The 25,108-nt window shown below is 34.8% G+C and overlaps 1 non-coding gene across 1 annotated transcript; it reads right to left on the reverse strand.

Moving 5' to 3' along the window:
- Positions 1 to 6,678: 6,678 nt before the first annotated feature.
- LOC148762157 (small nucleolar RNA R71) lies at positions 6,679 to 6,785 on the reverse strand. Its single transcript, XR_016027296.1, has one exon. It is a non-coding gene; the product is annotated as a small nucleolar RNA R71 (small nucleolar RNA).
- Between the last annotated feature and the right edge of the window lie 18,323 nt (positions 6,786 to 25,108).

Consider the following 25,108-nt stretch of genomic DNA (forward strand, 5'->3'; position numbering starts at 1 on the left):
GAAAAAATGCATTATCTACATCTAAATGAGATAGTATCCAATTGTTTGCAGCTGCTAAAGCTAGGAATAATCTGACAGTTGATTGTTTGCTACTAGACTAAAAGTTTCTTGGTAGTCAAAACCTTCGACTTGATTGTATCCCTTGGCAACTAGTTTTGCTTTGAACCTTTCTATCTTACCATCAACATTTAGTTTTACTTTATAAACCCATTGGCATCCAATTGCATGAGAATTTGAAGATAGAGGTACAATACTCCAAGGTTCATTGTCCTCCAAAGCCTTAGTTTGAGATTCATGGCATTTTTTTAATGAGAATGTTTAACTGCTTGCTGGCATGAACTTGGTTAATTGATGTTTGATAGGGATATTGTGAAGGCTTTATGTATAGGAGATGGGTTTTGATATGACAAGTACTTGGATATAGGGTGTGAAGTTATTGTGTTTGTATGCGATGGTATATCTGTTTCATAATCATTTAAGTATTTTGGAGTGTGTCTAGTTCTCATGCTTCTCCTAACTAGTTGTGTTTGAATAGGATCAAAGCTAATTTCTATATCATTAGTATAGTGAATAGTAAGCAGACTTATCTGATACTAATAAATCATTTGAGTTTGATGAATTTCGCTGGTTTAAAACTGGTACAGGCTTAACAGAAGATGGTTTAGCTAATGTATGGGCTAAAAGTGAATGATTAGTGAAATTAGGTTCAAAAAGAGTATGAGAATTGTCATGCATCTTAGGTGTTTGATAAAATGCAGATTGATTTCTATCATGTTGCATTGATTGAAAGAAAAAAGGAATCTACAGGAAAAACAATATTTCTAGATATTAGGATTCTTTGTGCATCAATATCATATACCTTATATCCTTTGGTGTTATTTGGATAGCCAATGAAAATGCATTTGCTAGCCCTTTTATCAAATTTCTTTCTATGTTGGGCTAGAGTAGAAACTAAGCATAAGCACTCGAATACTTAGAAATGATAATAGGTGGGTTTTCTTTTATGCAACAATTCATATGGTGATTTGTTTTAAAGGATTTTGGTAAGAACTCTGTTTATAATGTGAATTGAAGTAACTACTACATCTCTTCAAAAATGAAGTGGAACACATGACTGGTGCATTAGGGCTTTTACTACAACTAGAATGTGCTGATGCTTTCTTTCTACAACTCCATTCTATTGTGGAGTATCTACATAGGATAGCTGATGTATTATACTAGTTTTAGCATAAAATTCAACCATTTCAAACTCCTTCCCATTATATGTTCTAAGACATTTAATTGTAGCATCAAACTATTTTCGGACAATGCTGGTATAATTGATGAAACCTCTGACTTGTCTTTCATTTAAAATATTGAGGTAAATCTAGGAAAGTCATTAATTATAGTAAAAAAGTATTTATGACCATATAGGGTAAAGACTTCATATGGACCCTAAATATCCATATGTACTAACTCAAAAACGGTTTTAGAATTTTGAACATGCACAGTGAGTGGTAGTTTCTTTTGTTTTGCAAGTGGGCATACTTCACGTAATAACTCATTTGAACAATTAACTTTTGGAAAAACTTGATGTATTACTTTAATTCTTTCCAAAAAAGCATGACCAAGTCTAAAATGCCAAAGATCAAAGGCTTTATGCTTTGGCTTAGAGGAATTGATAGAAAAACTAAAAAGAGTCTTGACAAGTTTTTCAAAATTGAGATGTAACAACTCTTGACCATCTTGTCTATCCTACATTAAATACAAGCCTGAAGACACCTTAGCAACCCCAGTTATTGTCCATGTGGGAATATCCTAAATAACACAATATGTGTCAGTGAAGAGAACATAGGTTTTCTTTGATTTAGTCATCTTACTTATTGATATAAGGTTGAATTTAAAATTAAGGACAGACAAGACATTTTCAATTATCAAGAAGGCAGTTAAATTCATTGTTCTTATGTGAGAAACAATTGCTTTGCCATTGTTTAGTAGTTGTACAAAATAATTCTTAATAAGTATGGTTGAAATGAAGTTATTTAGAGTATAAGATATATGGTTAGTTGCACCAGAGTCCACAATCCAACTATTTTGCTTTATCATGAGATTACTAATATGTTTAAATTTAGATGGCATGTTGTTTGCAGTATCAAAACTGGGTATCAAAACCGGGATGGTTCGATATAATACTTGCAAATGTTGAATTCACAAGGGAATATTTTGTTTGTTGGCTATTAAGTGAATTATTCTTAACATCATTGCAGCTTATGTCATTCTTATTAAGGAGCTTCGTCAATCTGCTAACTTATTGCTTGATAATGGACACTTGAGACATGTTGCTAGCCTCCACCTGATCCTAATCATAATCTGATTGTGTTTCATTGGTCTGCACTTCAGTTACAGCAGATACATTGTTCACCGATGCTTTTACTTTCTTGTAACTTGATTTCCCTTAAGTGAATTTAAAATCTTTAGGAAAACCAATTAATTTATAACACTTGTCCCTTGTATGACCTTTTTTCCCATAATGATTGCACATCAGATCCTTATACATTTTTTTCCTTGCGTCAGTTGTAGTTAACATCGTAGAAGATTTAAGGATAGGTTGTGATTGAAACAGTAGACTTTTTTGTGTCTCTTCCCTGAGGATTAGGTTGTATACCTTATCAAGAGGAGGGATAAGATCCATGAGAATGATCTGTGATCTGACAATTAAAAAAGATTCATTAAGATCATTTAAAAATTTGAATACCATGTCCTTTTGATATTGCTTCGTATACTTCTTAAAGCAGTTTGAGTAGTATTTTCCACACTCATAATGTGGCAATGGTCAAAAGCTTTATAGTTCCTCCCAAATACCCTTTTACTTGATGAAGTAAGCATCAATTGAGTTATTTCCTTATGTCACATTCCTTAAATTGAACTACATATTGCATATCCTTATGTCCTCGAGTTGTGCAAAATTTTGCTTCAATTCATTCCAGATTTTAACTCTTGAATCCATATAAAATATGGTTAAAGCTATGGGTTGAGACATAAAGTCCAGCAACCAAGCAATTATCAAGTTATTGCATCAGATCCATGAAGGATACAACGGTTTGTTACTGTAGGTTTTGGTATGGTCTAGTTTATGAATCTTAACTTGTTCCTGATGGAGAATGCTAAAATGAAAGATCTATTCCAAGCCACTTAGTTATTTGTGGTTAACTTAGGATTGATTATGACTGACTTTGGATGGTCTGTTTGATGGAAGTAGTATGGAGATTGTGGATCTAAAATAGGGGATATGTGTTGTGTTGATTCAGATGTTGCTTGAGATGGTTGTGGTTTCAAAGTAGTAGATTTAGTAGTAGACTCAACCATTGACTATAGCTAAATGTTGGATGATGAAAGAAAACCAGAAGGAAATGAAAAAACTTACTGGTGATTTCTGTAAGGAAAGGAACAGATAATAGCAGTAAATAAACGATGAAGCAATTTGCAATCACTGTTGATTTCTCAAATTGAATTTCTGTAGTAACCGTACTTGCTCTAATATCATGTTAGAAAATGAAAGACGGTGTTGCTTGCTAAGTTATCAAGACAATTTGATTTAAAACTTTTATCAAATTTGCAAAACATCATGCAAGTGCACATGGCCAACAAGTAATATAGTAGTAAGTGAGTTATCGTCTCCACAAGGAATTGTAGATAAATTCTTGCTAATTACTAAAATTAGGCAATCTAATCTTATCCAAGGAAAATTAGTACGAAAATTAATTGAAAATGAAAATGAAAATTAAAGTAGCAAGGCTAAACTAGTGAAATAAGCTAAAAAAATTGCAAGTAAATTGAGTTGGAAAATAGTGGGGAAGTACCTAGGATTATGGTTTCAATTAATGCTTCATTTGGACTTAAGATTGACTAATCACCTACATTTATGGAAAACTAATGCTAGTTGAGGATCCTTAAGCATGTACAATTCTCCATCAAGATATCATACAATGGCCCAACTTAATTTAATTCTCTATATATCTATAGGTAATTAATTAAGCTAAGTTCCTTAAGTATAGGTCCTATAAATTGATTGTATATGGTTGATAGGTGTATGTCTACCCTATTAACAAATCACCCAATTAATTCCTAATTGCAATGATCATATACTATCCAAATCATGGTCTTTTTAGACTAACTTTGTCAAGTATTATTTAAAAACCCATACACATCTAATTAGTGATCAATCAATAAAATGAGAAATAAGTGTAGATTTGAATAAACACTAAATATTCTATAAAAGTAAGTAATAGTCAATCTATAAAAGTAAGTAATAGTCAATCTGCCATAATGTTAGAAAAGAAAGTTTAGCATAATATTTCAACAGCCCACAACAAAATTTCAGCAAAACTAAGCATGTATACAAGGAGATTTAGAGAGAGAAAAACAAAGCTAGTGAGAGAAAACTCTTTTGGTGTAACTTTGTCAAGCTTTCATTCAAGATTTTTCCTCTTTTTTTCTCTTTGTGGAAAGCTCTTTTTTTCCTCTGAAGTTACCTGATAACTCTATGCTATAGAGTTATTTGGGCTTAATTTTGATAATAATTTGGCTAGGTTTTTGTAGTAATGCATAGAAATTAGTAAGTTTTATTTAATTATTTTAAATTAGTTATTTTATGTGAGTCAATCTAATCTTAGTTAATTTTATACTTAATTTGGTGTTGATGTGTATAAGATAGGTTGTTATTGATTTATTTGTGCTTGAGTAGGTGTTTGAAAAGAAGAATTTTAGTAAAAGAAGGAGAGTAATTTCAAGGTGTAGACTTCCAATGCATATGTTTTGGTATTTTAACCATAACTTTCTCTAAAGAGCTTTAAATGAAGAAATTCTTAAACCATTAGAAAGCTAAAAGAAAGATCTACAACTTTGAAGATTATCACTTTGCCCAGTTCATCTTGGAAGATGGTCAAAAATCTTATTGAATTTGATGCACTATAGTAGTCCTGAGCAATTATGATTTCTGTTAATTAATTTGGCAAAGCTGCGACTTACATAGTTTGATGAGGAAATCCCATATGAAATTGACTTCTTTCTTCACCCAACTTGGCCTAACTTCAAAACCTATAAAAACAACCTTTCGGAAGACTAAAAGGAGGAAGAAAACACCAGATTGACATTGAAGAGTCAAGCCACAGAGTCATTGAAGCTACGAAAAATTTGAAGGATTCCAGGAGATTTGGAGATCAAGAATACAATTCTTGAGTGTTTCTATATTTTCTTTTATTCTCTTATTTTCTTGGTTTTGTTTTTAATGTTTAGATTTTATTCAATGATGATGTATGACTTGATGAGGAACTAAGTTTTTAATCTAAGATTATGATTGAACTCAATATATAGTCTGAATTATTTATCTGTCTTTTACTTATGTTTGATGGATTTAAGTTGTTTATTTTATTCTATTCTTAATGCTTCTAGTTGACTAGCCACCAATTAGATTGAATTGGAAACTTAGGTTAAACCTTGACAAAGGAGATTTAGGTTGACCTTGAATAGAATATTGTATGATCGAATGCACTTAGTTGATTAGGTGGTTTGATTTGTATATAGGGTAAACATACACTTATAAGCCACACGTAGCCAAAATTAGAGCACAAACTTAATGAATTAATCTTCAATTTAATTTACATAGACATATAGTAAATTAATTGAGAAAGGTATTTTTATAAGAAACTCGACAGAGACTTGTAAATAATTTCGGATTCTAGGTTAACAACTTAATACATTAAACTAAGTTAAGAGAGAGAGATAATAATCAGATAAAGTATTAAGGGATATCACAATCTTAGGTCTGGTAGTCATTCACATTTAATAAAGTAAATTTGCTAATAGATTTTAGATTAAGTTTTAGTTTTCGCTATTAGTTTATTAATTTAAATATTTCTTTTTAATTTTAATTGTTTAGATAAAATTAAGGTGTGTTAATTTTAGTAGTTAACTATAAGGATTAATTCAATTCTCTATGGGATCGACACTCTACTCATCTCTATATTATCTTTGCGATACGTACACTTGCTTGAGTAGAAAATTGAACAACAAGTTTTTTGGCGTCGTTGTCGAGGAATTGATTTTTAATTCTTTCTTGTTAATATTAATACCAAGCATTCTTAATTTTAATCTAGATTTTTCTTTTCTTTAATTTTTTTAGGTACTTTTGGTCGTTGTATGAGAAGAGCCTGAAATTTGGAAATTGTTCCTTTTGATACAAAAATCAGAAAAACTTTTCATAGGCTTCGGAGGAAAAATAAAAAAATTTCTGCTCTAAGTAAAATAATGGCTGATCAACAAGAGGAAGAGACTAAGCCTTTGAGGGATTATGCAGTCCCACAACTACAAAATCTCCACTCTAGTATCCGAAGACCTCCTATTCAAGCCAACAATTTTGAAATTAAACCATTAATCATTCAGATGATTCAGACTACTGCTCAGTTTGGGGGTTTACCTAATGATGATCCAAATACTCATATTGTAAATTTCCTGGAAATCTGTGATACATTCAAGGCTAATGGTGTTACTGATGATGCCATAAGATTGAGGCTTTTCCCTTTTTCATTGAGAAATAAAGCAAAGAGTTGGTTAAATTCACTTCTTGCTGGTTCCATTAATACTTGGGATGATTTGGCTCAAAATTTCTTAGCAAAGTTCTTCCCACTTGCAAAGTCAGCAATGATGCGGAATGATATTACTTCTTTCATGCAATTTGATTCTGAATCACTATATGAGGCTTGGGAGAGGTATAAGGATTTGATGAGAAGATGTCCTCACCATGGATTACCTAAGTGGCTGCAAGTTCAGACTTTTTATAATGGTTTGCTGAGACCTTTTAGAACTACTATTGATGCCGCTGCTAGAGGTGCACTTATGAGTAAATCCATTGATGAGGCTTATGATTTGCTCGAATAGATAGCCTCTAATAATTATCAATGGCCATTTAAAAGATTGGGTACAAGAAAAATTGCTGCAATTCATGAATTAGATGTGTTGAATACTATTTCTACACAATTGGCCTCTCTCACAAAGAAAATAAACAAACTGAGTGTTAATGTTGTTCAGAACTCCTTTATGACATGTGAATTTTGTGGGGAAGGACATTCCAATGAAAATTGTCCCATCTATTCTGAGTCTTGTCAATTTGTTGAAAATAGGCAATAGAACAATCCCTATTCCAACACTTATAATCTTGGTTGGAGGAATCATCCTAATTTTTCATGGAATAACAACCAAGGGTCTTCATCAGCGGCTAAGTCAAACTTTCCTCCTAGATTTCCATCTAGAGACCCTATGCCAGAGAAAAAGCCTTCAATGGAGGATATGTTCATGCAATTCATGACAAAGACTGATGCATTCATGACAAAGACTGATGCCTCCATTCAAAATTAAACAGCTTCAATTAGAAATCTTGAGAGACAAATGGGCCAACTTGCCAGTGCTTTAAATACTGGACCTCAAGGTACCTTACCTAGTGATACTGAACCCAAACCAAGAATAGAAGGTAAGGAACATTGTATGGCAATCACTCTCCGCAACGGAAAAGAGGTAAGTGAAAAGGTAAGTAGTAAGGAATTAAATTCAGAAATTTCAATTCAATCTGATGAGAAAGAAATTGAAAAAGATGCTGAACAAGATATTGTGGTTGAAAAATTACTAAAATTTCAAAAGAAAAATCACAATCTGCCCCCACATCGCCACCACCTTTTCCTTAACGTTTTCAAAAGCAAAAACTTGACAAACAATTCCAAAGGTTTCTTGAGATATTTAAAAAACTGCATATTAATATTCCTTTTGTTGAAGCTTTAGAACAAATGCCAAGTTATCTTAAATTCTTGAAAGACATCTTGACCAAAAAAAGGAAATTGGAAGAGTTTGAGATAGTTACACTTACTGAAGAATGCAGTGCTATAATCTAGAATAAGCTTTCACCAAAGCTTAAAGATCCAGGGGGTTTTTCTATTCCATGCACTATTGGTAGTTTTAAAATTTCTAAAGCTTTATGTGTTTTAGGTGCTTGTGTTTCAATAATGCCTTTATCTATTGCCAGGAAACTTGGATTTCAAGAGATAGAACCTACTACAGTTACCTTGCAATTAGCAGACATAACAATCAGGCACCCAGTTGGGATTATAGAGGATGTTTTGCTTAAAGTTAGGCATTTATACATTTCGGTAGACTTCATTGTGCTCAAGATTGAAGATGATGTTGAAATTACTCTTATTTTGGGAAGACCATTCTTAGCTACAGTTGGAGCACTTATTGATGTGAAGAATGACAAAATAACTTTTAGAGTTGGAGAGGAGAAAGTGGTATTTAATTTGTTTAATGCAACTCAGTATCCCTATACAGATAGTTGCTATAAAGTGGATTTAGTTAATGAGGGTAAAGGTAAGCCTATTCCACCACCTTCAACAGAGCAGGTGCCAATTCTTGAAACAAAACCACCACCACTTTCTAGCTATCTTGATTTTGTGGTTGGACAGCGAGTAGTACTTTTTGATTCACAACTCTATCTTTTGCCATGGAATCTTAGACCATATTGGGGGAACAAGTTTAAGGTAAAAAAAATTCATCCTTATGATGTTATCAAGATTTATAGTGGACTTACCGGAGTAGTCAAGGTTAATAAAGAAAATCTCGAGCCGTATAAAGTAGTGTAGAAGGGGGTACCATAGTCAAGCTAGTGACTATAAAGATGCACTTCTTGGGAGGCAACCCAAGCACTCTAACTTACTTTCTTTTATTTTTATTTATTTAATTATTAAATTATTAACATTCTCTTTTATTTGTGCAGGTTTATGTAAAAAAAATTCAAATTTTTTTTAAATTTAAAAAAAATTTCAAGAAAAATATATATTTCAAAAAAATTCAAAAAAAAATTTCATATTAAAAAAAATATTTCAAAAAAAATTAAAAAAAAAAGTGGTCAGCCATGGCTCCCACTATGGGAAGCCGCGGCTTTACGAGGTGTAATCAACGTGAGCCTCGGCTCACCAAGCTCGTAGCCGCGACTCTTTAAAAAAAAAAAAAAAGAAAAGGGGGCCATTTGGACATGGGTCGTGGTTACCACATGGGGTAGGCCACAATCCCCCTTGAAGAGGCAACCCACTACCCACCACCCTCAATTGGGCTGCCAACATTAGGCAGCCCACTAACCCAACCCAAATCCCATTTTTTTATTCATTTGGACTACCCATTACCCATTTACCCATTTACCCCTTTACCCACTTACCTACTAACCCATTTACCCATTACCCAACAAAAACTTTTCCTTTATTTATTTTCTTTTCAGTTATTTTTATTATTTATTTTATTTCTCTACATTAATTAATTAATTAATTATTTTTTTGTAGTAAAAAAAAATTCCTCCAAGTGGCAATGAAGATGATAACAATAAAGAAGAGGATTAGAGCTTCTCAAAAATTCATCCAATCATCAGGGGAATATTCTTTACTTTTCCTTTATTTTTTATAACATTCAGGACAATGTTTACTTTAAGTTTAGGGGATGAATTTATTTTTCTGATGGTGAATATTTTGTGGAAGCTTTAAATTTAATTTTATGTGCATGTTTATCTAGATTTATAAATAGTTTAGGATTAGTTGGTAAAAGAATTTAATTTTTGTTTGAATTTTAGGAATCTAGAGTAAAGTTGTGCCAATTTTTTCAATGATTTTTTTTTATCCAATGATGATAACTAGTTGTCTTGAATTTTTAGCCTTTGGTGAATAAGGTTTTTGTTTGGATTCATACTAAATTTTTTTGTTAAGTATCATTGTTAGGATGTGATTTCCACAATTTTGAGCACTAAATCTTTTACTTTGAATTATTATGAATATTTAGAGAAGGTTTATATTGATGTAAATTTTATATTATGTAATGAATTCTAGAATTTGCTTGATTTTCTCTAGAGGCGAAATCTTAGGCAATACTTAGTTATGGAGATGATCTAGGCCATCTTTGGACCGTCTGAGCCTAAAAAGCCAACTTTGTTAAATTTTTATCCCTAGTATACCCTTTTTGAGCCTAATTTCCCTTTTCTTTGTTTAACTACATAATATTGAGCCTAGCTTTAAAATTAATTTTCCAATTTTGCAACCCTCACTCCTAACCATGTATATTATTTTGGGAAATATAAATTGAGCTAAATGTTGAAAAAGATGGAAAGGTGATGTTGTTGTGAAAAAAAGAAGTTCAAAATATGCAAAATAACCCCACTACTTACAATACAAACAAAATAAGTTTGGGGGTGTGAAATTGTGAAATTGTGAAAAAAAAAGTATTGAATGAAAGAAAAATTCAAATGTGGAAGAAAGGTGTACTAGGAGAAGGAAAATAAAGCTCTATATATAGGTCCTAGAATAATTTAGTGCTTAGGATGATTTGAGCCACATTAATATCCTTTATCATACCTTGACCCTAGCCATACATTACAAGCTTTATAAAGTCCTATTGATCCCTAGCTTTGTATTGGTTAACATTAGTGGAGAGAGAGATGAAAAGTAAACATATGGAAATCTAGTATTAATTTCAAATTTGTGTTGGCATAAACTCATCCGGATATCATGATATTCTTGGTAAAATATTTCATACACACATAGAAATCCATTCGAGAATGTGCTTGCATTAGAATTGAAACATGAATTTAAATGATGCCTATATTTTTCCTTAGTCTAATGATTGATAGACATACTTTTGAGGAAGTTATAAAGAATCTTTGAGTTGGTGCACTTTATCTCTAGTAGTAGTAGTAGCAATAGTAGTAGTAGTAGTAATAACTATATTTATTTTAGTTTTCATTAACCGAATTTGATTCTCGTAAGTTAGGTTCTTTTCTATGTTTTGCTCGAGGACTAGAAAAATCTTAATTTTGAGGGTGTGATAACTCTATGATATAGAGTTATTTGGGCTTAATTTTGATAAAAATTTGGCTAGGTTTTTGTAGTAATGCATAGAAATTAGTAAGTTTTATTTAATTATTTTAAATTAGTTATTTTAGGTGAGTCAATCTAATCTTAGTTAATTTTATGGTTAATTTGGTGTTAATGTGGATAAGATAGGTTGTTATTGATTTATTTGTGCTTTAGTAGGTGTTTGAAAAGAAGAATTTTAGTAAAAGAACGAGAGCAATTTCAAGGTGCATACTTCCAATGCATATGTTTAGGTATTTTGACCATAAATTTCTCTACAAAGATCCAAATGAAGCTATTCTTAGACCATTGGAAAGCTGAGAGAAAGATATAAAACTTTTAAGTTTACGACCTTGCCCAGTTCGGTATGGAAGATGGTCAAATATCTAATTGAAGTTGACGCACTGTAGCAGTCCTAGAGCAATTACGATTTCTGTTAATTAATTTGGCAAAACTGCGACTTACATAGTTTGATGAGGAAATCCCAGCTAAAATTGACTTCTTTCTTCACCCAACTTGGCCTAACTTCAAAGCCTATAAAAACAACCTTTCGGAAGACTAAAAGGAGGAAGAAAACACTAGATTGACATCGGAGAGTCAAGCCACAGAGTCATTGAAGCTAAAAAGAATTTGAAGCATTCAAAGAGATTTGGAGATCAAGAATACAATTCTTGAGTGTTTCTATATTTTCTTTTATTCTCTTATTTTCTTGGTTTTGTTTTTAATATTTAGATTTTATTCAATGATGATGTATGTCTTGATAGGAAACTAAGTTTTTAATTTAAGATTGTGATTGAACTCAATATATAGTCTGAATTATTTATCTCTCTTTTACTTATGTTTGACGGATTTAAGTTGTTTAGTCTATTCTGTTCTTAATGCTTCTAGTTGAGTGGCTACCAATTAGATTGAATTGAAAACTTAGGTTAAACCTTGACGAAGGAGATTTAGGTAGACCTTGAATAGAATAGCGTATGATCGAATGCACTTAGTTGATTAGGTGATTTGATTTGCAAATAAGGTAGACATACACTTATAAGCCATATGTAGCAAAAATTAGAGCACAAACTTAAATAATCTTTCTTCAATTTAATTTGCATAGACATATAGTAAATTAATTGGGAAATGTATTTTTATAAGAAACTCAACAGAGACTTGTAAATAATTTAGGACTCTAGGTTAACAACTTAATCCATTAAACTAAGTTAAGAGAGATAGAGAATAATCAGATAAAGTATTGAGGGATATCATAATCTTAGGTTTGGTAGTCATTCACATTTAATAAAGTAAATTTGCTAATAGATTTTAGATTAAGTTTTTGTTTCGTTATTAGTTTATTAATTTCAATTTTCTTTTTTAATTTTAATTGTTTAGATAAAATTAAGGTGTGTTAATTTTAGTAGTTAACTGTAAGGATTAATTCAATTCTTTGTGGGATCGACACTCTACTCATATATTATCTTTACGATATGTACACTTGCGTGAGTAGAAAATTGAACAACATTACTCCTCAAGATGCCCCCCTTTAGCCTTAAAAAATGATTGTATTTATACCCCTTTTGATGACCATTTGATGTAAAATCGAATGGCCAAAACTGTGCAGACTTATGTGTCAATGCTTAGGCACAGAAAAGCTGGTGCTCAGGCCCCCAAGGTTCTATTTTGTGACTTGTTTGAACATGCTGGACAGTGCATTCGATGCCTAGACGCCCAAGCTTCTGTCAACACTGATTGCAGTCTACTGCAATCAATCAACTTCTTTTTCATTTTTTACCATGATCCCTTCCTAACTGAGTGAAGTGCAAAACATCAAAATTGTAGTTCTTCTTCTAAATTTTCTGCAGGTCCAAGAATCATGTCAATTGGAGTTCTGTATCTCGATGTTCAAAGGCCTTTCTTAAGCTACTTGCACCATTCTTTGCTATTTGAGTTCCAAGTCTTTACGTCATGGACCGCAGTTCAGAATATTAAAAGAAGCCCTAGGGTGTTTCAGAGTGCCAGCATATGGGGGAGTATTGTTGGGAGAGAACCCTAACTTGCTAGCATGAGCAGATGCAAGCTGCACAGTAGGAGCGCACATCACTAGCACTTGGGCGAGCGAGCCTGTACAGCACCTAAGCAAACTGCCTGTGGGTGGCCTAAACGAGTCAGCTTGCACAGTGCCCTGGTAGACTACTGTGGGCTGCCCAAATGAGTCAGATTGCCTAAAACTTGGATTGACCCACCACTGTAGCCCTTATAATGACCTAAACTGCTTGTATTCAAATTGTCTTGCCCAAAACTATTTTGTATAGCCATTTTGAATCTTGGGGGGAATTTTGGCTATAATAGCCCTTGTAAATCACTTGTATAGCAAATGGCTTAATGAATACAATTTTTTCACTCTCAAATACTCTCTAGTTCTCTTTTCTCTTCTTTTTTCTTCAATCTTCTCCTGCATGCTTGTTTGCTGGCCTAAGGCCTTGTACTACTGAGTGTGTGTTTCCTCGCTAGCCTAAGACTTGGTGCTATTGTGTGGGTGTGTTGTGATCCTGTTGGCTGTGCATGCCAAATGCTTGTTGGGCAAAAGCCTAATGCTAAGGTAGGTGTGCTTACATTGCATATTGCATGTTGTGTGCTTCTTGGTCCTTGTGGCCTTGAAGATTAACTAGTAGGCATACCTTAGGTTGACTTGGGTTCCGAAATCAAGCTAAGGGTGAATCCAAGGTCACACGGTAGGGTGGTCTGAACAATCAACATGTGACAGGTGGTATCAGAGCTATTTGCAATCAACTGAGAGACAGCTGGTTGTTGGAGACAACTAGTTGTTGGGTCAGTTGCAATCAGTTTGTAATCAATTGCAAGCCCTAGTTTGCAAGCCGAGTAGGAGGTGTGATCTAAGGTGAGAAATGACTACTAGTGGGTCAAGCTTGCCAAACCTCGGGCTTGAGAGAAAGGAAACTAGTGCCAGTAAGAGGGTTAAGTTTACTTTTCTGGAACTCATATCTACTCTCAATGCTAGGCTGTCTAGGGTAAAAGTGACAGTAAACGAGATGCGAGACCGCCTTGATGTGTAGGAGGAGCACATGGATGAGCTCAATGCTTGGGATGAGGAGTTCAAAGGAGAGGTTTAAGAAATGGTGAGGGAAACCCTTGAGGCCGTGACTGAGAGAAATGCTTAGCTTGAGAGTGTGCTGGAAATCTTAAGGGGTGAAATGGAGGAATTGAGAGCGTAAGTCCACACGGCAAGAGTCAGAGGTAGCGAAAGGGCTACCGCAGGATCAGACGTGAGGTTTGAAGTGCCGAAGCTGAGAGAATTCCATGGCCAAAGAGATGCCAAGGAAATTGATAACTTTCTCTGGGGGCTGGAGCAGTACTTCAAGGCCATTGGTATCGCTATGGATGATTGTTGGATCACCGCGACATCCATGTATTTGGGAGACACGGCATTGCTTTAGTGAAAAAGTTGGTGTGATGATAGGCTTAGGGGAATGCTGATGCTCACATAGGCTGACTTTCAGAGTGAGATACGCAAGCAATTTTACTCAAAATATGCAATGGACGAGGCTAGGGGTAAGTTGCGTAGGTTAGTGCAATGTGGGGAAATTTGAGAATATGTCAAAGAGTTTAGTGAACTGGCTCTACAAGTAGGTGATCTTAGGGAAAGAGAGGCTATCTTTGCCTTCATGGATGGCTTGAAGCCATGGCCCAAGTAAGAGCTGCAGAGAAAGGGCGTGCAGGACCTCACTCAGGTAATGGTAGTGGCTGAGAGTTTAATAGATTATTCTCAATCAGACAAGGACAAGTCTGTGCCTGCCAAGCCTAGGGATAAAGGCAAGGGCTGGGCAAACAAAGGCAAGTAGCCTAGGGACAAGGATAATGGTGATGGTAAGTCACAGCAATGGTGGAAAGGCAAGGCTTTCCCCTTCCAGAAACAAAGAGGACAAGCCTAAGAGCTGTTTCCTATGTGACGGCCTGCATTGGGTTAGAGATTGCCCTAAGTGCTCCAAGTTGGTGGCAATCACCTCGAAGAAAGAGCAACAACCGGTTGAGGCAGTCAAGTTAGGTTCAATGCTACTAAGGGCAATGAATAAGACTGGCAGTCGAGCCAAGGGGGTCATGTATGCGGATATGATTGTGGCCATTGAACATGTTGAGGCTTTAGTAGACGCAGGTGCTTTCGACTTGTTTGTGTCCGAACAAGGTGCTACCAAGCTAGGCATTAAGGTCGACATTGCTAAAGGCTGGGTTAAGATTGTAAACTCCAAAAAGGTGTGCACTAAGGGCATTGCAAAGGGGATAGATATGCAGTTAGGATAATGGCATGTGGCTGGGGATATAGAGGTGATCTCGATGGACGATTATGAGGTGGTCATGGGGATTGAATTTTTAGACTGAATTCAGGCTATGCTTGTGCCGCATAATGACTGTATATGTCTTTTAGACCAAAAGGGGCAGTGTGTAGTGTCGGTCAGACGATGGCATGCTTAGTAAACTAAGATGTTGTTTGCCATGTAGTTAGCTAGGAGCGTGGGCAATGGTGAGCAGACCCTTGTTGCTGTGTTAAGCTTGGAAGATACCTCAGACAGTGTGATTGAGGCTCCGACAAAAGTGCTTGAGGTGCTAGAGGAGTTTCAGGACGTGATGCCTCCCAAGTTATTGAGCCATTTACCTCCCATTCCTAAAGTAGACTGGTGCCAAGGGCTCAACCACAAGCCAAGGCACCATATAGGATGGCTCTGCTAGAGTTAGTAGAATTTAGAAAGCAGCTTAGGGAGCTGATTGATGCTAGGTTCATCAAGCCATCTAAGTCTCATTTCGGTGCTCCGATTTTGTTTTAGAAGAAGCATGATGGTTCATTATGGCTATGCATAGATTACCAAACTTTGAATAAGCTAACGGTCAAGAACAAATACCTCATCCCACTCATAGCCGATTTGTTTGATCAGTTAGGCAGTGCTCGTTGTTTTTTTAAATAGGATCTATAGCTTGGGTATTACCAAGTTTGGCTAGCCATAAAGGACATAGCTAAGACTGCTTGTGTAACTTGGTATGAATTATATGAGTTCTTAGTTATGCCGTTCAGATTGACAAATGCCCCAACAATGTTGTCCACTTTGATGAACAAGGTATTACAATCGTTTCTTGATAAATTTGTGATAGTTTACCTTGATGATTTAGTTATCTATAGACATTCTTTACATGACCATGTTGAACACTTGAGATTAGTTTTAGAGGTTCTTAGATAGCATGAGTTGTGTGTTAAGAAGGAAAAGTGCTATTTTGGGTTACATGAGGTGCTGTTTCTAGGGCACATTATAGGGGATGCGAAAACCCGGATGGACCCATCTAGGGTTAGTGTTATCCTAGAGTGGGAGTCGCCCACCAAGGTGAAAGAGTTGAGGTTTTTTCTAGAGTTGGCCGACTACTACAGAAGGCTTATTAGGGGATACTCGGTCATTACCACACCATTTACAGATATGCTGAAGAAAGGTAGGGTGTGGGTATGGGATTCAGTGAGCTAGCAAGCATTTGATCAGTTGAAATATGCAGTGTGCTAGTAATTGGTATTGGGGCTACCAGACCATGCTCTGTAGAGGTGTACACAGATGACAATGACTTTGCCATCGGAGGGGTACTGATGCAAGTTGGGTATCCTATTGCTTATGAGAGTCGAAAGTTGAAGATATTGAGCGAAGTAATATGGTTTAGGAGAAGGAAATGTAGGTTGTGGTCCATTATTTGTGGACATGGAGGCATTATTTGCTGGGGGCTCAGTTTGTGGTCCGGATCGATAATGTGGCCAAGCCTTACTTCCAAAGTTAGAAAAAGCTAAGCCCAAAGCAAGCCAGATGGTAGGACTTCTTGGCTGAATTTGACTATGTGTTGGAATACAAGCTGGGCGAGAGTAATTTAGTGGCCAATGCACTGAGACGAAGGCCACACTAGCTGCCATTAGTGAGGTACGGGCAGAGCTGCTACCTCGCATCTAGAAAAGCATGAGACATGACCTTACCGTGCAATCTATCTTGGAGAGTGCCACGGTATGCAAGACCAGACTGTCCTAGGTGAGTGGCGAGCTTGTGTATGCCAAGGGCAATAGACTCTATGTATCGCAACATGGCAGATTGCGAAAATTGCTACTAAAAGAGTTCCATGATAGTCGTTGGGCAAGGCATCTAAGGTAAATCAGACCATAACACTGTTGAGTGCTGACTACTACTGGCCGAGAATGGCTAAAGATGTTGAGGGATATGTCCAGACTTGTCTAGTGTGTCAATAAGACAAGGTTGAGCAACAGAGGCCTAGATGACTACTCAGCCCATTGCCGATGCCGGAGAAACCTTGGGACAGTGGTAGTATGGATTTCATCATGGGGCTGCCTAAGGCAGATCAATTCAGCAATATTATGGTGGTAGTAGACAAGTTCTCTAAGTATGCTACCTTCATATTGACTACCAAAGAATGTCCCACTAAGGAAGTTGCTAAGTTATTCCTGAGGCATATTGTGAAATATTGGGGGATGCCTCGAACTGTAATCAGTGATCGGGATGGCTGATTCATCGAAAAGTTTTAGACAGAGCTGTTTAGATTGTTGGGGTCAAAACTATGCTTTTTCACCAGCAACCACCTACAGACCTATGGGTAGACAAAGCTGGTGGATGCTGTCATGACCCAAATTTTGGGCCATGACTGGTGCAAGGGCCTAATGGACGTATTCCACTAAGCCCAAGCAAACCTATCTATTTATCCTACTCATCATTCCTTCAAATATTGCTAAGTCACATTTTATAACTTTAAAACAAAATAGTGATAGACATTGCCAACTCGTACTGGCATTACTTATTTAAAATATACATACATTGTCTACAACATGTATTCCAATAATTTACATTAAGTTGTCTATACATATCAAAAGGAGACTCGATGTCCAGCTGAGAAACTCGACAAATGTACAGCTACTGAATGTCGAGACACCTACCAATAGTCGAGTCTACAAGGGCACCTCGACCTAGTTACCAACTGCCTCGTGATCTGAAAATATGAAGTTGAAAACAGTGAGTATAAACCCAGTGAGTGAACAAGGAAGGGAACAAGCATACCATAAAGAATGTTTAACGAAATCATGATAGATTCTTTTTTTTCAAAACAATGCAATTTGTTTTTGTTCTTATTAAAATCCCCTCATTGAACCCTTAAATGATTAATCATTTGAAAATCATGAATCCATACGAAATGAAAATTTTGAAAAAAATGAAAGCTTCAGTGATACACAAGCAAGTCAAATGCGACAACGAATCTTCGCTGCAACAGAAAGGCATTCGCTGCAGCTATAATGAATTTTCACTGCAGCGACGTTGGGATTTAAGTTATTAGCCGAACTAGGGTTTCTCATCAAACCTTCTCAATTTGAACTTAAATCATTTATTCCGTAATATTGGGAGTCCATGCTCAAATATGGTAGCAAAGAAGTGGAAAATAGGGCAACAATTTGACAAGATGGGAGATAAAACAGAAGGTTTTTGGCTGCAGCGAGAATGAATCTTGTTGTAGCGAAATTTCTACTCCAAGACAGAAACTTTCTCACTGCAGCGAGATTCATTCTCGCCGCAGCGAGAATGCTATAGTATTTTCTCCCTGCAGCGAGTTTTTGGCCAGCCACTCTCTAGAAACCCGAGAGTTTCTCGCTGCAGCGAGAAACAGGGCACCAAAGGAAAATTTCATTTACTTCTCAAAGAAAACCACCCTACTGAAATATCCAAAACCAATATGAAACACATAATAATTTCTCAAAGTTTAACATACCAAATTTCACATGCATTACATTCATATACCATTACTCATAAATTTCCTAAAACACACATAATTACGTATGTATATATATACATATACTTATCATCATCATGCACACCATCCCATCATCATCATGCACACCATCTCATCATCACCAGCTCATGCGCACTCCCTACTCGCACATGGCTGGGTCATCATCGAGTTATGCGCACTCCCTACTCGCACATAACCAAGTCATCATCGCCCTATGCGCACTCCCTACTCGCACATAGCCGAGTCAATATAATTACACAACAATATATTCCTACATACATATATATCAACACAATGTAGCAATATAGGAATCCATAATAGCCACATATCACAACATAAACCATTTCTCAAGAGCTTGTTCCCAAGGCACTCATTTTTAAGAAAAGTTGTATAAAATCATTCAAACACTTTGTACAAAACAGTCACATTCCCAAAATAGTTTTGATAGGCAGTCCACTCACCGGTTGATTGTAGAGCCTTTAGTTGACTCTAATTCCCTTAATGATCTAATTAGGGTGATGGGGCTTCGTTAGAACCTAGAATCACATTAACATCAGCAATAGGTCAATTCACATACTATAAACCATAAAAGCTATCTCTTAGCTAGCTTTCAATTGCCACTTTAAATGGCTATCTATGTTCACTATCTAAATCACTATAAAATGAATGAACATCCTCAATAATAAAACAACTCATAATCTAAATTACAAGCCATTATCCACAGCTAAAAATCAAGCTTAGTTAATCACTCACCCTAGGGTTCCTTTGTAGTTGAATTCTCTTCCAATAGCTTCCACACAAAAGAGGTAATTCTTTTTTTCTCTCTCTAGAACGCCTAACTAGTGAGAGAAAGTATGGAAATAAGACTTTTTCAAGGGTTTTAAGAAGAGAGAGTGGAAGAATACAAGGGTTCTTGTCATAAGGGCACAAAGGTATGAAAACTAGAGTTAGAGAGAGAAAATCATGCAAGCTCCATATCAAGCTTCCATGGAGGTTGGAAGCAATGTGAAAGAGAAGAAAGAGGAAGAAGAAGAAGCTGCTGGAAAATGGGAGAAGAAGATGCTGGAAGAAAGATATTTATAGCCCAAGCTTATCCATTCCATTAAAATTACGAAAATACCCTTGACTAGGTAACTTGTTCTCATGCAACCCTTTGTGCAATCTTTTTACTCTTTTAACACTGAAACCAAGTCCATAATGGTCTAGACATGCTCGAGTTTGAGAAACTTTAAAAAATTTGACTCGGGGTGCAAAATGACCATTTTACCCCTATTGTGAAAATTATTGTCACTTCTAGTTTTCTTCATGTTTTCATCATTACACATCATTTATGAGGTCTTATGCCTATTTAGACCTTAAAATATCCTAAAGCTTTCTTCTAGGAGCTCATTAAAGAAAATGATGAAACTACCCCTAGCCTGTGTCATTGTGTCTATACCTAGTTACGAGCCTATAGAGGTCAAGGTCTCACAGATGCACTGCTAGAACGCTATCTGAGGCACTTTGTGTGAAGTAGGTAGACCGAGTGGTCGAGGTGGCTTGACATGGTCCAATTCTTGCACAACTTGCAACATAGCGAGTCTATTAGCTAAAGTCCGTTTGAGATTGTGACAAGACAGCAGCCACACATGCCTAGTGTCACTGTTGTAGGTTATACCAGTCCAGCATTAGGTGCTTACAGAATTGCCAAGGGCTAGGAAGAGTAGTGTGACTTGGCCTAGGCTTGTCTCCATAAAGTTGCTAAGAGGGTAAAGCAGTGGGCAGATCAGACTAGATGAAAGGCTTATTTTAGTGCGGGGGATATGGTAATAGTCAAGTTACATTTGGTTTTGAAGAACAAGGGCTTGCACAAGGGCCTTGTTCAAAGGTATGAGGGGCCGTATCGAGTGGTTAAGAAGATAGACAAGGTGACTTACAAGGGACATGCTGCCCAAGCTAAAAATGCAGCCAGTATTCCACATCAGCATGTTGAAGCCTAACCATGGTGATGAGGGAGACCTTAGTTGAGGGGTGAGCCACCGGGCTTTATTAGGTGTACGGGCAGCATATGATAAGGAGGTGGCAAAGGTGTTGGCTAATAACGTATTCAAACGACAGCACCACATGTCCCAACATGAGCACCTTGTGAAGGGACTACTTGAGAGTGAAGCTAATTGGGAGTTTGTGGAAGACTTATGACAATTCTAGATCGGATCGATGCCTTCCACACGGCAGTAAGGATGTTGCCAACTTAGGTGGGGGAAGGTGTCACGAACCACAGTTTAGAGCATTAAATGAGGCCTTGGGGTGTTTCGGAGTGTCGACATATGAGGAAGTATTGTTGGGAGAGAACCCCTGCTTCTCGGTCCTTGTGGCCTTAAAGATCAGTTGGTAGGCATACCTTAGGCTGACTTGGGTTCTGAAACCGAGCTAAAGGTGAATCCAAGGTCGCATGGTCAGGTGGTCTGAAAAACCACCACGTGACACTTGCACATCCTTCAATATCAAAAATTCAATTAATTAGAGGCTGAAATGAGGGATTTTAATAAGAAATTGATTGAAATTACATAAATGATAAATGTCATTACATAAATTAAATTATTACTACTAAACATAAAATTACCTATGAATTACTTAAACTAGAGGACTTATCTCAATTTTAGGTTTCAAAGATGCATAAGATAACTCTATGTAATAGAGTTATAAGATGGCGCAAAGAATGAGAAGGAATGTTTGTACGTTCTCTAATAATAAAAATCAAAGGTATAGATAGTATATATACATGTATTTCAGCTAACGAGAAAGATAAAAAAAGGGTTTAATTAATTTCAGCTTTAACTAAAACCCTAACATTTAAATACGTAAACAACTTTTTCAACAATCATTGCACGTGTTTCTTGATTAAATGAAACTGTGCGTTCTATTTCTTCTTTCTTGTCTAGTCTTCTTCTTTGTCCAACCTCTTGCATTTCTCATCTCTTCTTCAATTTGGGATATCTTTTTCCCTTTATTTTTCTCATCTTCCTGAACTTATTTATCAATACATTGTTTGACAAACCCAACTACCTCCCAAAAGCCCTTGTGATGCGCAATGTGCTATAAGATACTCCAAGGAGGAAAAATTCAAGGGTTTTATAATTTTTGTTACAGAATTTTGTAGTCAAAGATGTAGGGATATTCCTTTAGTGTTGCTCTATGATTACACTAATAACAAGTTTTTATTTTTGGTACGAATGTCTGCCTTTCTTTTGGCCCTTTTATTATATTTCTCCAAATATTAGAATAACATCTATTTTGTAATGACTGTGTTTGTGGTGGGCAGATGATAGAGAGCTATAAAAATGCTTGTTACAATTATTGTTTAAAAAAGGCAAGAATTTATGCTATTGATGATCCTTATTGAGAAATTAAGAGAGAGGATGTGATTCATTTTCTGTCATCCGTACATATATCGGACTATACAATGATAAAGTTAGCTTAAATTGTGAATTGGTAATTCGTTGTGGATTAAGTTCCTCTCTTGTTATACTTCAACAAGCCAGTTAGATGAATTGCCGTGTTAACATACCGTAGATCAATGAATCAAATTTTGCCACGATGTTAGTACAAAAAATTAATTTAGCAAATCCTTTGCTACGTTTTTCTTGCCATGTAACAATGTTTAGCTTGTATCCATCAGAATCTATCTTATTACTTGACACTTGACACGGACGAAATCCAATATGTTACAAAAAATTTATCATGGATTTATTTGTAATGCTAGCATCTATAATAATATATTGATTCTAAGGTACAAAGGGAATTTAGGATTTTTAAGAATATTTTTTTTAATATCGGGAAAAAAAATGTAAAGGATAAACCAAAGAGGAGAAAAAAAATTGAAAAGGCAAGGAAACAAAAGGGAAGAAAAGAAAAAGTTGAACAAAAAGGTCAACAAAACAAAATCAACATGGTTTTGATTTTTGGACCTTTTCTAATTTTCTTATTGTCTTCCATTCTTTAATTTTATTTTTTTCTTTTGAAATATCTTCCAATAAAAATAATATAATTTAGACTGACTTCAAAAAGACATTATTAAGCATATACATTTAGTCTATGGAACTTTCTTAAAAATTGATAAAAACATCTTGGGTTTTTTTGGAAAAAGAAAGAGAGGAAAAAAAGGAAGAAGATTATACTTATTAAAAGGAGAAAAAAGTCAAAATGAAAATATGAATTTCTTCTATTTTTCTTATTTGTTTTCTCATGTTTCGTTTTCACTTTTTTATGTTTCCTTCCTTTTAGATAATTTCTTTTAATTAAATATACATTAAAAAAAAGTATCATGAACCAGTTTGTGTCTTTTAAAATTAAAAAAGAACATATGTTTTGAGCATTTCATTCTTTTTTTTTTAAAATTTGAACCTTTTTCTTTGTTATTTTCCTTCGTTTTCTCCATTCTTTATATTTCTTTACCATTTTTCCTAGATGTTTTCAAACAAATACTTTAAAAAAAATTTTACGATTTAAGATTATTTTTGAAAAAAATGTTTACAAGCATACATATTTGATCTAGATGTTTGGATTCCTAATGTGAGTAAAATGTTTTTGATTTTTAGGTGAAAAAACGAAAGGAGAAAGAAAGAAGAAAAAAGAATAAACTAATTAAAAAAGTAGGAAACTTTTTAACCATTAATTTTTTTCTCATTTTGTTTTATTTTCTTTGTTTATTCTTAATTTTATTAAATATTTCCCTTGACAAATTTTAATTTAAAATAATTGTACAACAATCATCAAATATAAAAATTTCTTAATTTATATTTTTAGAAATAACAAAAATGAACATAAGCTAGTGCTTGCAAGAAAAAGTTATAACTATTTAAAAAAATAATTACAATAATAATTGTTTCGGCTAATTTCTTTTAATTTTCATGGATAAATTCCTATTCTTATAAAACTTATATAAAAAGAAACTACAACAATCTGAAGCTGAATCGAAGATGAGTTCCTTGTTGTCTACTCAAATTTTACTATCGACATTTTGTTAAAATTAGTTAAAATGTTTTTCAAAAATTATTTTCCATTGAATACATTAATTTTATCATTTAAAAATGATAAATTAATTATAATTTGCAATCTCATTTTGATAAATATTACCTTAATTAGGGTCTGCAGATGCTTAGTTAACATTTTTTTCTCTTAAAGAAAAAAAAAGTATTATATATCTTGTAGCAAATCTTGTTCCCGCGTAAAGGGAGAATAATTGAAGAAAGAAAAAGGCTAAAACAGATACACCCAAACTCTAGCAACAGTTTAAGGGAGAATCATCATGACTTTTTATCGAAATAAGAACTAACAGCTAGTCCAAATCAATGGATTTTATTGAGAGTAAGCTGGTTATTACAGCAGAAGAAATTGCACTTGTCAAATTCTAAATAGCTTTATCGGTTGAAAATCAATGTTGGAGTAGTCGCCCATACATCTTCCTACCTTGGGTAGCAGTGGTTGGAAGGCATTCTTTGTTGCACTGTCGGATGCATCTTTGTTCTTGTGGCGGTGGAAAATCGCAACCGGCCAAGCAGGCCTCCAAGCATTCTTGGCCTTCCTCTGCAACTGTGTGCCCTGCGAAGAAAAGCAGCATCATCACCATTATAATCATAGCATTTGGCCTGATACTTTTTTCCCCCTCCATGCCTCAAATTCTGACAAGTACAGATCAATTACAAAGCTAGAAAGGAAAACAAGCCGGCTGCATATATTTGTAGCCTTAATTGGTTAATAATATTTAAAACATATAGAATCTAGCTTTTTCTCAAATATAGAATGTCTGTAATTCCTTACCAAATAAAAGAAATCAAACTGTGGGTCATTAGTTGATTTATTGACTTAATTGGATCGATATAGATATATATGTTTGATTTTATCTTCTAATTATCTGGCTGTATTTTCTTTATATGCTTTAGAATTTGATTCTCGTTATGGAAATAATCTCAATCATTCTTTTTGATGGATTTGATAACCACAAAACAAGATCACTTAATTTACTACCATAACTGTGTTCGTATAATACGTATAATATCTTTTTAAATGTTATTTTTATTTTTTTCAATAAACAAAAAAAAAATAAAGAGAATTCTGATCAGTTTTTATTAGTTTATTAATTGAATGAAAAGCATATATATATATATATACACGTAGTTAGAATTTAATTTTGTAAATAATTCTTATTTTAAATTCAATAAACTAATTAAGTCGAAGTTTGGCAAAAGTTCTTTTCAGTCTAAACCAGCTAGGAATTAGGCATATAGCATTGAATCTAGAATCAAAATTTTGGGTTTTGCTAATTATGGGCTTCATCCTAAAATAATCATGCTACTAGAAAGACCCGTGTTACGTAACGAATTGGTAAAATTTTATGTACGGTTACATTG

This window comes from Theobroma cacao, chromosome 6 (assembly GCF_053813885.1).
Source record: "Theobroma cacao isolate CCN51 chromosome 6, ASM5381388v1, whole genome shotgun sequence".
NCBI lineage: Eukaryota > Viridiplantae > Streptophyta > Magnoliopsida > Malvales > Malvaceae > Theobroma > Theobroma cacao.